The sequence below is a fragment of the Diceros bicornis genome, chromosome 9, assembly GCF_020826845.1.
Source record: "Diceros bicornis minor isolate mBicDic1 chromosome 9, mDicBic1.mat.cur, whole genome shotgun sequence".
Lineage (NCBI taxonomy): Eukaryota > Metazoa > Chordata > Mammalia > Perissodactyla > Rhinocerotidae > Diceros > Diceros bicornis.
Window position 1 is genome coordinate 73,427,012 of NC_080748.1, and position 20,076 is coordinate 73,447,087.

Genomic DNA, 20,076 nt, shown 5'->3' on the forward strand with positions numbered 1-20,076 from the left:
TCCAGTGTTGCCTATTACAGGGAAGGCTTCTATGACTATTTTTATGTGTCTCTTGATGCAAGTGTTCAAGTTTTTCTTACATCTCACATGTAAAGATTAAAATGCTGGATTTTAGGGGTTATACGTCTCCAAATGCCTAAATAATGCCAAATTGTTTCCTAGATTGTTTGTGTCATTAAACTCCTGCCAGCTCACTATCCTCACCAGCAATTGGAATCGATAGGTATTTTAATATTACCAATCTGATGGTAGGAAAAAGTAGTTCATCGTGGTTTTAGTTTACATTTCCACAGTTACTAAAATGCTTGTAATCTTTTCAGATTTTAACTGGATATTTATATTTCCCCTTTGGTCAAAATTTTGTGTCCATTTTGTTTCATTATTTGATCTTTCCTTATTGGTTCATGTGTGTTTTTTGTATATTCTGGATACTAATTCTTTCTCCAGTTATATATACATTTGTGTGAATGTATACCAGTCAGTGATTTGTCTTTGTACCCTGCAGAGTTTTTTGTTGAACAACAATTCTTAATTCTAACGTCAAATTTATCCTCTGCCAGACCCTTTTCCACAGCAGCTGCACCATTGTACATTCCCACTTGCAACGTATGAGGTTATCCCCAGCTGTCAACATAGTATCTGGTGCATAGGATGTTCTCAAAAAATATTTGTTGAAGGCCAGAAGGAAAAGGAGTCCAGCGTTCATAAATAAGTTAGTGCTGGCTGTGAAAAAGTTGAATTTAGAAAAGAGTCTGATCATGGCTCCCCCAGCATCAGGCACGGGCCAGGCTCCAGCACCCAGAGCCCGCAGATGCCTGGATGGCTGTGTGCACGCAGCCTGCTCCAATTCGAACTGCATTTTCTCTATTTAGGCTTCTGGTTTCTTGGGATCAGACCTGAGTATAGAAGAGCAGGAATGTTCAGACCCCCTGAGACTCTTGTCCCAATACTTCCCAACACTGGAAGGCCCGTGTACATAAATGTACACACATACACACACACTCACACATGCACGCACACGTATATACATGCTGTGATAAAAGTTTTTGAGATCAAGAAGATCTAGGAATACGTTTCAGAAGACAAAAAAGGGAGCAACATAACCCTGTCCATGTGCTTTGCTTCTCCTGAGGCATGTTTCCAGCTCCGATTACACATCCTTCCTCCCCTAGGTCAGCCTGGGTGAGGACCTGGGGGCCAAGACCTCATCTGTGCGTCTCGGTTGGGAGGAAAGTGGCTGACATTCACCCAGCTACCAGTAGCTTTCTGTTTATTCACACACAGTCTCCTACTCCTAGCAAGTGAGAGGGCATCTGCAGGACAGCCCCCAGTTAAAGTAAGTGACAGAGGAGAGGGGGGCCTGACAGATCCAGCCAAAAACAAGGGGGATGGACCTTGAGGTGGGGCTGGCCCTGCTCCTCTGGCTGGGACGTCACTGAAATAGCAGACTCCAGCTCCCGCCCTTGCCAGAACTCCAGTCTTCGTCTCCTTGGCTGTCTTCCTAATCCTCCGCCCTCAGCACCACCCGGTGGTTTCCAGTCCCTGCCACCTTTGCCTGCAACCTTCTTGTCACCACCCCCATCTAACTTGTCTAATCCTGTCAGCTCGTAGCTTAGGCACTGCACTTCCTTCTGGAAGTTTTTTCTGATTCCCAAAGTCAGGCCTAGAATCTACTTCCTCAGGCTGTGTATCGCTCTTTCTTCTGTCACATTATTTCAAGTCTGCTTGTTTGTCTGTGTCCTTCTCTAGATGGAAAGCTCCGTGGTGGGAGGGGACATGTCTGCGGTTGTTCATCATTACAGCCTCGGTGCCTAGCAGAGTGCACAGCACACGGTAGGAATTCGACAAATATGTGTTGAATGAATGAACAAAGGAACAAATGAACGAATGACGTTCTTTTCCAGTTAAGAGCAGACGGAGCCTCGAATCTTTCGCAAACACCAGTGAGTGGCATCTCAGAATCCGGAGGAGAAAACAACAGGCTCCGTGGGATCACTGTCACACACAGACTTCTCCCAGTAGAAGCTCCTTCACATCTGTGATCAATCAGTCCAAAAAGGAGTCTGCTGTTTTGCTAAGGGAGAAACTGTTAAAATTGTTTGCTGCCGTGAGTAGGCTAAATTCAGCCTGGCCTCTGGTATGCCACAGATGGGCTACAGGTGTGGTATCTGCCCCTCAGCTCCGAGGGAAAGGCCTGCGGTGGCTGGACCCCTGCAGAGGCCGCTGGCCCTGGGCAGCCTCGCCCACCTCCCCCCGGGGTGTCATGCGTATGTCAGCACAGGATGTCTGGGGTGGGTCTGGACACGCCGGCAGGCGCTGATGGCCACTGTGTTGGCAGCGTGACCTGTATTATTATCATTCTTAGCAATTATTAATTCTTTGGGGGATGTGTCTTTAGGTGGGAAGTCAAAGGAAGCTCCATATTTTCAGGCTCTGCAGAACTCAAGCCGCACTCCTATCCCCCTAGAGTCCTGGGATTTCTCCAACTTTTAAAAAAGAAGAAAAAGAGGAGGCATGTTATCAGGAGTAGGAGTGGTGATAATAGTGGTAATAGTAACAGCAGTAAGTAGTAGTGGCAGAAGTAGGAGTAATCATATTTCCAAGGCAAAAATTTTAGATAGAATGAAGTATCTAATGTTACATTCTTCATGGGTGGGCCCCCAAGAGGTCAGGGGTCAATAGCTGGAAGCAATCAGCTGCAAACAAGGAATTTCCTTAAAATCTTATGCTTTATCTTAAAAATCCATGTAAAATTTCTTTGCTACTCCACAATATGTCAGTGTCATCTCTTCCTCCTCCCTCCCCCCAAAAATGAAAACTATGAGATATAAATATGCTCCCAGAACGTGGGCCAAGGTCATCCCGGGGCTTCAAGGACCCCCTGCCCCGCCTCCTCACTTCCCATCACTCTGGGGCGCTGTCCCGTCCTGTGTAGTTGCTTTACTGCTCCGGATGGTATCAAAGAAAAGACAAGCCACAGAAATTCCATGTGAATAGGAAAAATAGTGGATGGGACAAAAAAAAACACCAAACAAACAAACAAGCCAAAAGGCAGAATGAAATCGTGAGTTTCTTTTTTTAGTGGAATAGGAGCAGGGGTTCTCTCTGAGCTGGGATGGCAGCGCTCTGCGCACAGCTGGACCTCCCAGTACCTCCCTGTAATTCCAGGACTGCTGGGAAGCTCGCCCCCACAGCATCGCGGTCTGTCAGTAGTCCAGCACTGTTTCTCAGACCCATGTTCAATTACACTCGGCATGCGCTCTCAGCCTGGAAACTCTGCCAGTCTCCAACTGCAGCCTGGCTGCCTGACTAAGGAGGTCTGATCAGCGTTTGATCGGCATTTCATCATCAGTTCAGGGGTGGACATCACTCGGGCCTCTTTAGATCATGTGAGGTTTAGTGTTTTCCTGAGACGGGAGGAGCCCTCTGGGTGCCATGCTCAGAGGGAGAGCTCTGGAAAAGGCGTTAATAGATTCTTGGCACTAGACCTAACTTTCTGAGCTGGTGAATATGATAATCAGGCTGAATCCTAACTTTCTGGTGGCTGCCCTGATTTTGTGTTGACTCAGCTATCCTAATGCCTTTCTGCCAATGGATGACAGGTACCACCCGAAGTCTGGGGAAAGATGTTCAGTCCATCTCTTTTTATTGTTTCTAGAGAACCGTCCTTATTTGAACAAATAACTCAGATTGTCATCCATAAAATAAGAGGATGGGATCATATAATCTCTAAGGTACCTTCCAGTTTGTGTGGTTTTGAATTTTGAAATGTTCCATTAAATCGTCTGAGAGGCAGAGACGCTTCATAGCCCCATGTGGAAAAGAGATCCTTAAAGTATTTTATGAGCTGAAGATTCCAATGAACTAGAAGAATGTCCTAAGTCTATATCCAAACTAGACCAGACTGAAATGTCCACTCTCTTCCTGCCAGCAAAGAACCAAACTAAAACTCCTGGAGGACTGATTCAGATTGAGAACAAATAAGCCTGAAGTAAACGGTGGATGGAAAAAACGAAACGAAACAAAACAAACAAACCAAAAAACAAGGCGAGAGGAAACTGTTGGAGGTGATGGATAAATTCATGGCATTGGTTGTGATGATGGCTTCATGCGTGTATACTTACCTCCAAACACATCGTCATATACATTAAATCTCTACAGCTTTTTGTATGTCAATCATACCTCAATAAAGCAGTTAAAAAATAAAAAAGGTAAATCGTCCCACCAGCCCATTCGGTGGGTGGGAGCTCAGGGACTCACACTGGAGAATATAAAAATGTTCATCTTTTCTGGACTCCAATGGGCATGGGATAAACCTGCTCAGTTTGTAATATTCCTTTCTCTGCAACACGAACTGTGTCTTAAGTGGGTGAGGCTGACTTTTTGGTACATTTCACCAATGGTCACATTGTCAAGCTGGAAGGCTTGTTAGAGAACACAGCTCTGAGCCTTTGACATAATTTGGAGAAGGATGGAAGCCAGGTAGCCTCTGGAGAATATGGCAGGGGACCTGGCTTGCGGGGAGGGGGGGGGGGCGCTGCTGGTGGGAGTTGGCGATGTCTCCCCAGTAGCTTTGCTTGATGAGAAATGCACGGTCCCCCTGGCGGAGAGGATCTCACAGTCTATTTCCATGCAACAAGAGCAAATAGTAACAAATGCTTGTTCTCAGAATGTGAGAACTGAAAGGGAACTCAAAGTTCACCTCAGTCAACCCCTCATTCTGAAGATGAAGAACACCAAGACCAAACACGACTGAGTATTTGGTCCAGCGCCCACAGCTAATTAATGGCAGAGCTAGGTGTGGAAACCTGGTACCCTGAAGTCAGAAAGGCCCTAATTCAAAACCTGGCTGGTCTCTCCCTAGTTATGTTCTCCTCAGTAATGTACCCAATCTCCCCTGAGCCTCGTCTCCAAAGCATGAATGATCCCCCCTGCTCTTTAAGGGTCCTGTGCAGACGAAATTCATGAACACCGCTCGGTACTTGCTGTTTTCTTGCCCTCCCCTTCTCTTATCACAAGTTTAATCAATGCGCCATGAAGTCAGTGATTTCCTGTTCTCAAACGTGCTCTGGTTGCAGTCTGGCGTTGCATAACCTGCTGGATGAGGACACGGGGCCTCTGGGAGCTGTAGCAATGTGACCAGACTCGCTGGCGCGGGTTGGGCGTTCCGTCCAGCAGAGGGCAGCAGAGCACGGCCGCCCGGGCGCTCCTGCGCCCTGTGTGCGAACAGCAAGCCATTATGTTCTCCTTCGGGAAAGGCCGAGGAGCTCGCCTTGCAGCGCATTCTTTTCAATGGAGGCATTTTTCCTCTCTCATTTCAGTGAGGACATAGTGTTTTGGCAACTACCATGTGCCCAGATCTTTTTTCAGTTTTTGCTTTGTTTGGCTGGGTTTTGTTTGAGGGGGTAATCGTTACGTTTGTTAACCATCTCCCTTCCGTGCACCAGGCCCCATGCTGGGCCCCTCATAGTCGGCATCACCCTTAATGCGGTCAGCACCCCCAAAGCAGTATTTGTATTCCCAATTTAGACATAAGTTTAGCAATTTGTAAGAGGCCGAGTCTCTTTCTAAACCAAGGATGAGTTGGGATGAAGAAGGGGAGGTATTTTGTTTTACTGTGTCTGCCTCCCTTCTGTCCAAACATGGTCGACATTTATTAAGTGCTCGATGCTGAGTTAGGCACTTCTATAAATGCACGGGACCAGGAAACAAAAAAGAATATGGCTAGTCTTTTTCTTGATTTTAAAGATGATATATAATTTTTTTCTCCTCTGGGCAACTGCTTTGGGAGGAGGGGGGCTTGCTGGGAATGAGAATCAGACCCCACCCCAGAACTGCTGGATCAAAACCTGCAGCTTCACAGCCTCCCCAGGTGACTTCTGTGCACTTTCAAGTGTGAGATGCAAGACCCTGGAGGGCAGCCCGAAGCTGCCTTCAAATACTTAGGGGGCCAATATTTGAAAGAGAGGGTGTATTTGTTTTGCTTTGCTCTAAAAGGCAGGTTTAGGTTTAATTAATGTAAGCCACAAGAGAAGGAGGGTTCCAGATCCTTCAAGAGCAGGGGATTTCGAGTTGGACCTTATCCCAGACCTCACTAGCTCCCTCCTAGTCACCGGATGGATTGTCACTGGAGGAGCCCAGCTACGTGACTTCTCTGATTCTTGTTATCTACAAAATGGGGATGTTGCTTTCTAAACAACTGGGTTTTTTTATTCAATGAGATAATGAATTTGAGAATGACTTGCACATTTTAAAATACTATACAATGTCAGTCACAACTATCACCGACTGCAGCGGTCCAAGGCGGAAGGCGTTGCCTTGTGAGGTGAGCGCCTCATCGTCACGTGAGGGACAGTGTGAACAGACGTGGGGAGCTGTGTGTGGGGCTCTTAAGAAATTCCCTGTGTGGTGTAATGTGCTCTGAATGGGGGTGATGACAAGCTGGAGGGGAGCCAATGGAATAAGGACTAGACCCCAAAAGCTCACTCATTTCATATTTGTGTGTCATGAGTAAGACCAGGGTCCCCACAACCCTACCTTCAACTCTTAGCCCTTTAGAGCTAGTGCTAGGGGGTGTCTGGTTAGTTAGGAGCCTTACTGACAGCCTAGACCCTTCGAGTTAAATATGAGTCCAGGAAAACGCGGTCTGCTGACTGTTTCCCGCTGCCTCTGCATCCACACTGTTAGGAGCAAGTGGAAACAATGTGAAGAAGAGGTGCACATCACTTGGTTGTGACTGCTGGACCCCAAAGCTGCACCTGTCTTGTCAGCACTGTGTGATGAAGCGGGAAGGAAACACTGGCCTCTTCTGGGAGGCGCGGCCGCGGCTCAGAAGCCTGAGGCCCTCGCTCTGCGGTCCTCCCCTTGCAGGGCAGCAGAAGGCACAGAGTGAGAGGAACCAGCACGACGGGCCGTGCTCCGCGCCTGGCACATGGCAGGCCCTCCATATGCTTGTGGAATGAACCGACGAAGGAGTGACTGCAGAGAGGAACACTCACAACGGCTGGTTTCCATCCACGGGCATTCCATCTACACGCCCTACAAGTGCCTGAAACAAAGACAAAGCTTCCACTAGCGGGGAATAGGTTGTTCCTAGTTTAGGCCTTCGATCTGACTTGAGTGGCATCTCTTAAACACCAAGATCGTTAAGGAAAGGGCATAATATAGAGAAACCCAGTCTATCAGGTTCTGCCTCAGAGAATGCTCATTAGCCAGACACAATATGTTTTCCTGTTGTTGTCCTTGTTGCCCATTGTTGGACACTCCCATCAAGCTGAACACCACAGTCACTCCCTGTTTGAGCTCTGCTTGGTTTTTAAGCCACTTTGTTTCTCAGGTGGAGGGCTGGGCTGGCAGAGGAGCTGGGAAATGTAGTATCAGGCAATGAGGAAGGGGGTGAGAGCTTGAACCATCTTGGGTTACACGGTCCTGGTCAAAAGAACGTGGTCATCTATTTTGAGGCCTGTTTTTCCCACTCAGACAGTTTCTTCCTGAGTCAGAACAAGACTCTCCCCTCCTCTCCCCTCCACACTCTTTCCTTCTCCCTTCCCCCTCCTTCCCTCCTCTCTCCTCCACCCTCTCTGCATTCAGTCCGTGCAATGTCCAGGAATCCCTCCAGATACTGTGTGTTCCAGAAACAGGCAGCCTCCAGTTCATTCAACGAACACCGGAATTCAATACTGTCTGCTTGTCACCATTTTTTGCCCTAAATAAATGCGTTCAAATGTATTTTTGTCCTTTTCATTCAGTTTCTACCTGAAAAACAGATGCCCATCGCATTGTTGACAGTTCCACGTGGTTTTTAAATTTTTTCCTCTCTCAGATTTTCTCATTACTTTTTTAAAAAAAGTTTTATTTTATTTATTTATTTGTTTGTTTGTTTATTTATTATTTTTGTGTGTGTGTGAGGAAGATAAGCCCTGAGCTAACATCCATGCTAATCCTCCTCTTTTTGCTGAGGAAGATCGGCTAAGATGAGTTAACATCTATTGCCAATCCTCCCCCTTTTTTTTCCCCCCAAAGCCCCAGTAGATAGCTGTATGTCATAGTTGCACATCCTTCTAGTTGCTGTATGTGGGACGCGGCCTCAGCATGGCCGGAGAAGCGGTGCGTCGGTGCGCGCCCGGGATCTGAACCCCGGGCCGTCAGTAGCGGAGCTCGCGCACTTAACCGCTAAGCCACGGGGCCGGCCACCTCATTACTTTTTGTAAAGCATGGTGCGATGGAGAGTGTGGAATTTGGAATCTGGATGTCTGCATATTAGTCCCAGCCTTGCCCCTGACTAGGTGGCTGATCCCAAGGACACCACTCACCCTCGGTGGGCCTCAGTTTCTCCATCACTGAACAGAGACCCTGCCACTCGCCCGCGAGCTTTGTTTAATTCCTCTACTGTGTCATTCCATTTGCTTTCTCTAATATTCTTCTCTTTTCTCTCCTTGAAACTGGCGTTTTAAAAACTGTTGCTGTTAAAATGAGTACTTGCCTTTCAAAACTCTTCAGGTTGCTAAGCAGCCTCTACCCCCCCCTTATGCAGCCTGGTTGCCATAGTATCATCTGAGCATGGTAACAAGAAGCAAAGAGCTATCATTCTTTGCTAGATAGGGTTGCGCAGACAGATAAATACGCTGCAATGTTTCCTTACAACCCATCTGGAAGAAGTGGGGAGACTGCCCCATACTACACATCTCGGATTCTTTAATTAGCTACTACCTGGATTTCTTGCTTACTTATAGCTCTTCTGACACCTGTGGCTCCCTGGATGTCACACCATCCCTGGCACGACACTTCCTACAAAGGCTTGTGAAAGGCTGCTGCTGCTACTCCCTTATTTGTAGCTATTTAGAGCTAAACTTAGACTCATGCTTCTCAGATAGTTGCTAAATATAGAACATTGAGCGTGAATCAGCATGGTGACTAAAGGTACTAGTGTCGTAGCAGGTTTGGAGAAGATAATAAATAAACGTCATCAGAGTGACATCAAAGGGTGCTCTTAAATAGTGCAAAAGATTGAGACGTGAAATTAAAGAACCTACTTGAAATCTAACATGTATTCAAGAAATATAAATATAAATCCTAGATTTTCCCCTTTGGCCCGTGTAGTCCTGGATGGTCAAGTTTCCAGAGCCAGGATGCACAGGTACAGCTTGGCTGGTTGTTGAGATACAAATATTTCTGGAGTGGCCTCTCGCTCCCAGAGTGTCCTCCTGCTGCCCAGGCACTCATGCTCCAGCCGAGGACTCTCCAGGCCTCCCACAATCCAGCATCTAAGGGGTTAAGGCTGGTAAGCAAGGGAGTTTCAGGAGCCCAGGACTGAGGCCAGCATCCGTGCTGATAGGTCAGTGTCCATATCATACCTGATAACTATTTTGATTATCAGCTGTTAAAGCTGCCCTCACGTACTCCAAACCTTTTTCTAAATAAAGTCGCTGTTTTCTTGAGGAAGCAAAATTTACTCTTCCAGATTAAGCCATCAGGAAAGTATGCTGCCCTCTAGGAAAAATGTGCCTGCACTCAGCCTTCTGGGGGGGGGGGGACACTGCCTTTGAACTTGGGTCGCAGGGTTGAGATGAGCAAGCACTGTTGCCTGCACCGTCATGCTTGGCTGCCCAGTGACAATGACACGCAACTGACAGGCAGCTGGTTAAAATAGAAAGCGCACACCACGGCCCCATGGTGCTGTGAGTTGATCGGCTGAACTGATCCCTACATTTTAAACACATTCGGCTCAGAGGGACTTAGAGAGGGCTTTTCAGGCAAAGGCAGGCTGGTCCCAGACTTGTTCAAACAAATCAACTTCTCGCTCAAGATGGAACAAAGCTTCCTTCCATTGGTCTTCCAAGGCTTTTCGTATTCTGTGTTTGACAGCTTCTTCTCTTCCTCCACCCTGCTGGAAGCCACCTCGGGGTTAATAACACCTCTTGCCAGAAGAGTCTTAGGACCCAGGATGGGAGCAAAAGAGATTTCCCAATCTTTGCCCCAGCCAGGCGGGAACCACAAACATCACAGACAGATGGTGTCCATCCAGAGTCTCTCAGAAAGAGCTTCTGCCATGTCACTCAGTTACTCAACCCAGGGCTTGCTGATCCTTGCTCTAGGAAACTTCTCTGTGATGCCTAAGGATTGTGTGGTTGAAGACTGTTTTTCTTTTGTTTGGCCTCCAGAGGAAGCAGAGGTTAGCTGTCAGAATGCCCTGTACACAAGTCCTTCTGAGTCCCAGCTTTCTTGGCTCTCTCAGCTTCTTCCTTCCTCTGGAGTCCTCCATCAATGAGTAAGGTTCCCCACTCCGTGTTTGAGCAGTGCTTACCACATGATTCTTCCCATATCCACTCTTAGATCCCTTGCCTATGGCCATGTCTATGACTACATAACAAAGGTATAATTTCCAAGAAGAACTCCTCCCCTCTTTCCAGATCCTACAAACTTCCACACAGTCCCTAGCTTGACCATGCCCAGAAGGCCATTGGTCAGAGCTTCACAGGTCTTTGGCTGTTTTTCTGGCCAAATTATCTTTGGATTAAGTTCTAGTGGTAAATGTTTTATAACTGGCTGTCTGGGGGAAAAAAGGAAAGAAAACAAAAGACCCTGATTTGTGCCATTTGCCAATGTCTATGGTGTAAATACTCCCACCATGACCAATTTCAAGCTACTAACATGAAGTCACTGAATGGAGAGTTGGGAAGAGATGTGCACAATTGTTTCTCGTGAGCTGTTACACATGAGCTGGCTCTAGCGCATCACTGAAGTAATCCATTCTTCAGGGGAATATGACCATTGATCTTTTCATGTCCCTTTCTGTATCTTGTTTCCATCTAATATCTAATTCTGTCAGACATATCAATCCTTTAAGCCAGTGATTTTCAAACTGTTTTTTGGCTAAAGGTTTTTATGTTTATATAAATAAATGAAGAACATTAAAGCAACGCTGGCTTGATGGAGGGATTGAAAAAGGTTCTAGGCCCCATACTATCCTATAGCTATGGAGAACACTAGGAATCACTACTTTCAGTTTTTTCCCACTTTTTCTCACTGACACAATCAGAATTATATGGAAAATACAACAATTATTGGCATGTGATTGTTTTCTTGAAGACTTTGGAGTAGATTGTAATGAGTAATACTTTTGGTCCACTTGGAACCATTTGTAAAACCCATTGCTTTTGGCTAGGAGGGGTTCTCAAGAGCTCTATTAATCAGCATACCAATAATGACCTCATATGAGCTGTAGGACAGGCCGTTGCAGTGGGATCCCTTGCTCTACCAGGATGCCTCAATTAAGTGTCTGCAGCTCTGAATGTTCTCTGGCTTCAGCTGTCTACCAAAAACTGAGAGCTATGAGTCACACCACTTAACTGGCTCGTGAGTTTTCAGTCCTGCTTTTTTCTCAGTCAATACCTTTCTCTGTCTCTTGTTTTCTCTCTCTCCAGGTTTTCTCACAATATTATTTCATGTAATTTAGATAGCCCCAAAAGATTCTTTTATATATTTCCCTTCCAACAAAGTGCTTCCATTTTTGTTGATCTGTTTTATGATGTAAATCATAGTTTAATGGAGATGTACCATTCAATCTTAATGGCATCATGATTCTATCTGATGCGTTCCTTTTGTTTTGATGGGAGAAATAGGCTTGGAATTTTCTGAGATTTCAGCAACCAAGTTATTAATAAAGAAATAAAAATTCTAAAGCAGGAAAGGAGCCTATGAAGATAGAAGAGAAATCACAGGAATGTTCTATCTACAAGCCCTACATGTCTCCCTATCACTGCATTGTGTAGGATTGAAAGGTTCTTCTATTTCCAGTTCTTCCTGGCCATACTCTTAGATCTGAAAGCAGTAGTAACTGGGGCATATAAATTCTCAAGACTGTCTTCAGGCTAAGTGGTGATGGAAGCAGCAATCCCACACACCCATGCTGTAGGATGCAGGCAAGTGCAAAAGCTTAAAGGGCTTTGACTTGAAGCTAACGGTGTGAAGTGCTAACAGTTGGATTTCAGACATCAAAGTGAGTTAGGGAACAGGACTAGGAAACATCTAAAATCACACGTGTAGGTTACTGTTACTTCCGTCTGCACGTAAGGCCTACCTTGTTGGTCTGTCGGGAGTGGGGCAGACCAACCGGGCCCACATACGCATCTTCGGTGAATTACTGGACCTCTCCAATAGACATCCGAACATGCTTCACACTGAACAGACCCGAAACAGAACTACTCAAATCCAATTTTTAGTCTGGGCTCCATATCTCAATGAGTAGTACCAGTTACAAGGTTCTCCAATCACAAACCAGGAAGTCCTATGTGACCTCTTTCCTCTGCCTGCTGTCCACTGAGTTGTCAGTCTACTTTTTAAGGTCTCACATTTCTACCTCTTTCTTTCCAGTTCCAACACTATTGCCTTAATTCAGGCTATTTTAATTTTTACTTGGTCTGGAATAATGTTTTATTCATAAAACACTTTCAATAACTATCGGTTGAATGACTGGGTTACTATAGGAATCTTCCTCCTAACTTGCCTGCCCACAGTCAATTATGCTTTCTCTCTCCCATTTATGCTCCATTCTCCAATGCAAGTTCCAAAACAGAACATGTATCGTGTCATTCCTGGAGGTCATCACATTGCACCTGCCATGTTCCTCCTTCCTGACTTGTCTCTCCCTACGTGGTCCCAAACACTCTTCAAACTATCCTTCCAAACCCTTTCACAACACTCAGCTGCCTCTGCAGAGTCTACTGGACTTTGCTTCCCAGCATTAATCCCACCTAGACTCAGCCTTACCAAGTTCCTGGGTCCATCTAACCCATATCAGGGAATCCTTTCAGGATCATATCTCCACTAGCAAGCAGGATGTTATTAGTGGTTCTCACTTAGACCTTGTGCCAGATCATCTTTTTCCCCTTTCTGTGTTCTCTCTGAACCATATGGTCTGTAAAATCTGGAAACTACATTTTCCAGAAGCTTTTCCAGGAGTTTATGCCTTAGATTGTACCAAAGAGAAAATCTCAAGGGATATTCAAAGGTAAAGGAGAAGTTGACATCAACATTGTTCCTCTAGTAGTAACAGGCAGGTTTGGAGGCTTCCGCAGAGCCCTAGTGAGGCTTTGACCATGGCCTCCAGGAGTCCTTCTGCGGATCACCTCCAGTGTGTTGTAGGCATCTGAGATGGTGGATTATAGTGTCCTGCAACTTCTGAACTTCCGAAGTTCCTAAATTCTAAAAGCAGCTTTCACTGACCTTTGTTCCCCAAGTCTACCAAAGGATTTGTAGGCCTTTAGCTCCCTGCATTAAATCTTTTCTTCTGTAAATATTCTGGAATAGTTTCCATTTTCCTGATCAAACCTTGATTAACACACATCAGGTAGCCAAAGATTTGGAAATGAGTTTAACCCAAGACTCAGCTTTGAGCTCACTGAGATATGACTTTTCTGTCCCATCTGTGGTTGCATAAATCTATAGGATTCCACTTTGGCTTCTGTTCCTCGGTTGTATTCTGAATTCTCTGCAAGAATTAAGCCCCTATGGTGGATCCCAGCCCACTTGGCTAAGACCCTGGTAACTTGCCTAAATTTTGCTGGGTGATCGTGTCAGGGAACTTAACCCTGTGCCCTTATGTAGTCCACCTCTTGACCTTGCACTCCAAATTAGACAACCTGTCTGGAACTGAAGGGCTGCCATCACCCAACTTTGACGTCTGTTACCACCTGGCAACTTCTACTCTCATTCTTTATTCACTCTTTGGCTCCAATTTGCTTTTTAGATTCAATCATGTTGGTTAACCATTGAATTCTTGCCCCATCTCTACAAGTGACAAATCATATAGCCAAGTTTGCTCCCACGGCCTGGGTCCTATCTCATTCCTGTTTTGTCCTAGCTTCTTTCCTTCCACTGTGAGCCTAGTCTTGAAGTCCCAGCACATCCCTTAGTTGAGACTGTCAGGGTTATAGTATTAAGCTAGCAACATATCAATTGCTGAAAAGTATAGCATTTTTCTATCCTTCTCATTCCACTTCAAGTTCATGTGGTACCCAAATTCAAGTTAGGGTATAAATCACCAATACAAAAGGAAGTCACTAGGGTCATAGTGAGTAGACATTATATTATTTAACATAGATGCATAGACCAGTTAGTCTGGTCAACACTACTCATGACAGATCCTCATATTGCTGAAGTCAACTTGGCCTTTTTCCCCTACATATTAGATTGTGGCAACTTGTTTTACTTTTTCTTCATGTATACTATTTGCTGCCCTGAAGAATCTCTTATTCCATATTGAGTATACGCATATACTCTGTTTTTGAATCAGCCCTCTGTAGTTTCTATTTGCCGTGAAAGAGTTCTTTCTTTCCTCTGGCACACTCTCTGCTTTTCCTCTCTGGAAAATTTTTGTAACCACATGTGTACGTTTAGAACTACAGATTCTTCTTTAAGAGGTAATTTATGGAAAACCAATCCATGTGTATTACGAGTGCCAATGTTATAAGTCCGTGTAATCATATAATTTCAGAATTTGTTTCAGCCAGAAAACAGAGAAGTCGATCTTTGGCATGCCTACACAATCCTCAAGTCTGTATTCAAAAGGGAATACTTAGTGCAAAAACTCCTGGCAGCAACTGTCTCACCTGCCTCTACTCTTGGTACTTGAGGGGAGAAAGAATTTCTGCTAGAAATTAGATATGGACACACTACCTATTCTTCTTGGAAATCTTTTAAAAGAGATTCCACCCACCTATCGCTTTGCTCTGCAGGATGAGTCACAAGCACTGTAATGCCACAAAAGGAAGATTCTGACACATTTACTCATAGACCTCCTGGCCGGACCTATCAGCCTTGCAGATCTGTCATGCTCCGGTCTTGTAACAATGATGTGTACTTTCCTAGGCATGATGGCGGCATGAAGACTCCATTCCTCTCCAGGGTCTGACTTCACTCTGGGGCTTCAGCCTTTCCCCCTGTCTCTTGCCATCAAGTCTGGCTTCATCCAGTTTCCAAAATCCAACTGCCTGCTTTCCAGTGGGGGTTTCCATGACAACTTCTGTTTGTGGCGGTGTTGACTCCAGCGCTCTGTTTCATCTCTCCTTTGTGGCACTGAGCTCTTCTTTCCTAAACATCCCTGGTTCCTCCCTGTTCTTATATTGTGCTTGACTTTGACCCCAGCCTCTCTGAGTTCAATTTACATATTGATGAATTTTGTTCTCAGATAAGCCAGAGAGAATCAGAGTCAAAGTCATACTTTTAAACCTACTCCATCACAGAAAACTAGGTCAGATCAAGAGTCTTCCACCTTGTAGAAGTGGTGGCCGTTAATTTTCTGCTCTGGAAAATGAGAATTAGATAAGAAACAATCCAAGGAACTCCACCCTCTACCCCCTCCTTGCAAAAAAACAAATACACTTACAAGTTCACCTTCCAAAATAATTCTACATGTTTAACCAATTGCAAACTCATTTAAGATTATAAGTGTCTTTTTTTTCAGGCCCGCTCCTCTAATGGGGAATGTCTATCAGTCATTCACTCCTTAGTATAAAATAACTTTATCACTCAATGACAAATTGGCAGTCCTGGATAAAGGTAGGAGATTGAGGAGAAGGGGGTCATTTTCCAATGAAGAATACTGTGAGGCAAGAAGGGAGGTGATTCTATAGGGAGATGTTCTAAAAACATAAAGATCTCAAAGCCTGAGGAAATGAGACAGCACTCTGTATGAGCTGAGGGTGCTGTTGATAAGGGGAGGTAGGAGGACGAAATCAAACATTTGGTAGACTTCTTCAGCACATCAGCGGCAGCATCTGCAGCAGACCACTGTGAAGCTTTCTGCCCTGTGTCCTTGGCATGTGGCAGTGGGTTGCTGATGTCTATGTGTGGTGAAGTACATAAATCCTCTTTCTGGAGTTTTCTTAGAGGACTAGTAGACACAAATGCTTAGAACACGGGCTCTGTGCCTTCCTCAGTCTCATCCTCCTTAACCCTCTCCACTTGAATCTCTTCATTAAAAGTGCTTATTAGCGGGGCCAGCCCAGTGGTGTAGTGGTTAAGTTCGGCCTGCTCCACACTAGTGGCCTGGGTTCGCAAGTTTGGATCCCAAGTGCAGACCTACGCCATTCTTCAAGCCGTGCTGTGGTGGCATCCCACATACAAAATAGAGGAAGATGGGCCCAGGTGTTAGCTCAGGGCCAATCTTCCTCACCAAAAAAAAGGGGGGGGTGCTTAATAGCAATCATTCCCACCAAGTTCTGCTGGTTGCCAAAAAGGAGAAATAGACGCACAGTCTACATAATTACATAGCATAAGCAAATGTTGAAATACCAAGCATCTTGATATGCTAGAGAGAGTAAAGATTCTGGACCTAGCAAGATCTGAGTGTGAGTCCTTATCCTGCCTCTTATCTAGCCAGATACCCTTGAGTGTTTTATCACCCAGAAAAGAGGGAATAAAAATATCTCTCTCTTAGTTGTGAAGATTATGAGATAGAGTTGGTAATGTGTCTGGAATAAAGTTAAGCCAAATTAAATTTCAATAAAGGGTATATTTAATAATATGGGGGGGAGTACAAATGAAGACATTTTGAGTTTTCTAGAGTTTTCGTCTAGAAAATTTTCTATCAATATTGATCCAAAAATTAATCCAATAAAATAATTATTGAGTGACTAATGTGTGTCAACCAATGAAAGATTTGATATAATTTATTTTTATGGATTTCAGTTGAAGATGTGACTTAGATTTATTTTGAAATCAAATCTTTGGAACAGACTCATGATATCTGTGCTCTTGTTGGCTGGTTTGGAATTCAATGCCTACTTAACTGTATTTGAAAAACCAGTCATGATTAATCTTATAGTCCAAATTCTCTTGAGAACCTTCCCATCCATTCATTTCAATGCAGTCAGTATTTATCTGCTGCCTCCCGTGTGCAGAGGGCAGTAGTAGAATCTGGAAGTAGTTAAGGAAAAATAAAACACTGTTCTGTTGCAAGGAACAGTAAACATGGCTGAGAGCCAAAGCACTGGGCAAATGACTAGTAGAAAACAATGAAGTGAATGTAATAAGCAAGTGATAGAACAAATGTGGGGAGAGAGGTTCATTCTGGCTGAGGATCCAATCAGTGGATGAGGTCGCATTTATATGTGGCCTTAAAGAATGAGCAGGATCTGATCTAGGGAGATGGGAAGAAAGAGAGACCTGTGTGGGCAAAGAAGGTTGAGTATCTAGTTACCATATTCAGGGAGACAATGAGCTTGGCTAAAGTTGTAGCTTTGGAAGCACAGAATCACTAAGTTTTATAGCTGAAGGGACCGTAGAATCCAATGCACTCATTTTAGCAGCACGTGTTAAAGGGAATTATGGGAGGTATGCTGAGAAAGGCAAGTTGGATTAATTCATGGAGAACCTGTCATCTGAAAAGTCTGGACTTCCTACCACAGGTAATGGATACTTCTGGAGGTTTTTGAGTAGAATTGAATGTCTTTGCAGCCCTTATTCCTGTTTTGGATCCTTCTATAGCAGTGGTTCTGGATAAATACTTGGAAAGCTTGTTAAAACACTGATTGCTGGCCCCACCCCCGGAGTTTCCAATTCAGTGGGTCTGGATAGGGCCCAAGAATTTGCATTCCTAACAAGTTCCCAGGTGATGGTGATGCTGCTGGTCTGGAGACCACACTTTGAGAACCATTGTTCTATTGTATACTATTGGTTCTCAACTCTGGGTGCCCATTCACATCTCTGAGGAGCTGTTAACAAATACTGAGGCCTGAGCCCTACCCCAGACCAGCTGACCCAGAAGCACTGAGGATGGGCAATAGCTGTGGGTAATTTTTAAAAGCTCCCAAGTGATATCCTAGGCCAGCACGTCTCAGATTTTTCTCGTGCATGTGAATCACTAGAAATCTTGTTAAGATGCAGATTCCTTTTTAGTAGGTCTGGGTTGAGGCTTGAGATTATGCATTTCTAATAAGCTCCCAGCAGACATCAATGCTGCTGGTCAACGGACCATACTTTGAGTAGCAAGGTTCTAGAAAGTTCAATATTCTTTCTTTTATTTTTTTCCATCTCGCTTCTCTCTCCATGCCTCTATTCAGTGGTCGATTCAGTCTCTCTTTCTCTGCCCCCAGTGCAATATAATAACATTCAGTCCCCGAACACCCATTTGAATTGTGCCTAAGAAAGAGCCACAGAGGGACTAGGTGAAGCACTTCGGGTTTGGGTTTGGTCAGCAGCTAAGTCGACCTGGAGATGGGACGCTGGGCAAACTCCTGCTTGGTGGCACGAAGCCTGACGCAGTGCAGGTGAGTGTGTGGCCAGCAGCCCAGACCTAGATGTGTCCATCTGAAGCCTTCTGTCCCTACCAACTGCTGCGCTTGGCAGGCCACCCACACGCCTGTGCTAAGCTTGCCTTGCAGCTCTTCCTTACGTACTCCTGAGCTTCGCTTGCCCACCCTCTCTCAGCAACTTGCTTTTCTGCACAAATTACTCTTTGTCATAGGCATAATTCCCAAAGAGAGAATAAGAAGCTTTCTGGCGTATCTATTAATCATGAAGGAGATTGAAAGCTGGGAATAAGGAAAGGGAGAAAGAGACTTAAAAACTAAATGGAAAATGCCCTTTGAAATGAAGATTTTCTGACAGGCGCCCTGGGTGGACCTCCACTCCAGTCCATTACTTTAAATGCCTCCCTCCTTTTCTGTGTGTGTGTGTATGTGTGTGTGCTGGGGGAGCAGGAAGGGGACACAGAGAGGCAGGAGGGATTTTTTCCCCCTTTTATTTTCTTCAGTGAATTGTGATGACAATTTGAAGTGCTCTTGGCTAGAAAACTATACTTGGAGGAGTAAAAATGAAAACATTCCAAGGTTGTAAGGTGAATCTGCTACCCTTACAACCTTGGGTAGATCAATGCTAGGACTCCCAAATTGTTTCAATTAAAGGAAGATATCTGAGCACAAGGTGCACTGTGCCATTACTGAACAAAGAACAAAAACAATAATTGTTTTGCTAAGCTGTGTGTATGTTAACAAAAGCCTCTGGAAGAGTTTAGCTCTTGAAATTCTTCTTCCTGGGATCTTGTGACATTACCACGGAGGAGCGGGAAGTGATAATTTATTTACTGATTATATGTGGGGGAGGAAATTTTCGCAAGGGTTCCAAGAGCGACTTCCGAATGGACGTGAATATAGATCCATGCAAAGCGTGCAGGAATTCAGGCCAATTGTCCTACTCCGTGATCCTCACAAATTTGGGTCACTCTCTCAATTAGTTTAGCTCCTCATCTGTGTGAGTACAGAAACAAAAGCTACTTAGAGCCCTTGTGGGTTGGCAGAGCATCTTAAAATGCCCTCCTAAAGAGGCAGTGCTGTAAATTCAAAACAGACTTCCAGAATAAACTCAGCAGGACAGCACTCTGGGAGCTCACCAAGCCAGGCCCTCTTCCCAGGTCTGGATGCTTGAAACTTCAGTAACCTTGACTGTTACAGTCCTCCTCTATGAGCCTGCATCTCCTGGGAGGAATCAATCATTCTGAAATACAGTCAGGATCTCTGCCATTCCAGACGCAAGCTTCTATGAACCCTGCACACTCCGCCTCCTCTGTTAGTCATTATCAATCTTCCCCTTGTGGTGGAGGGAATTGGGTGTACCTCGTGTGCTTGCGAATGTGTGCTCACAGGAAGGCCGAGCATTTGCTGTAGGAGGTGGGATCAGGGCTTTCATCCTGGAAGTTGCTCAGGACATGGGGTGGTGTACAGTAACAAGCACTATTCTCTCAGAACAAAATCCAAATTCTGTCCTGTTTGTCTAAGCGGTTCCTGCCACTAGAGCAAACTTTTATGATTTGGAGCATAAGTACAGATCATCTGTTGTGCTTCAACGTGGGTGTTTTCTTTAAAGGAGCTAATTTGGTTGTGCAATACCATCAAGAGGAGCCACTTGTAAATTCTGTTTAGGTGTGTGTATGTTCTTCCACTGGTGGCGGTGATGAATCATCTCCATCTTCGTTTTATTACGTAACTCCACACTTAGAAGGAGGGCTGGAAGACCCTGCCATGCAGGAGAGGCCTCTACCCGTCTATGCTCCACCTGGCAGAAGGTCTCTGCTCTCCC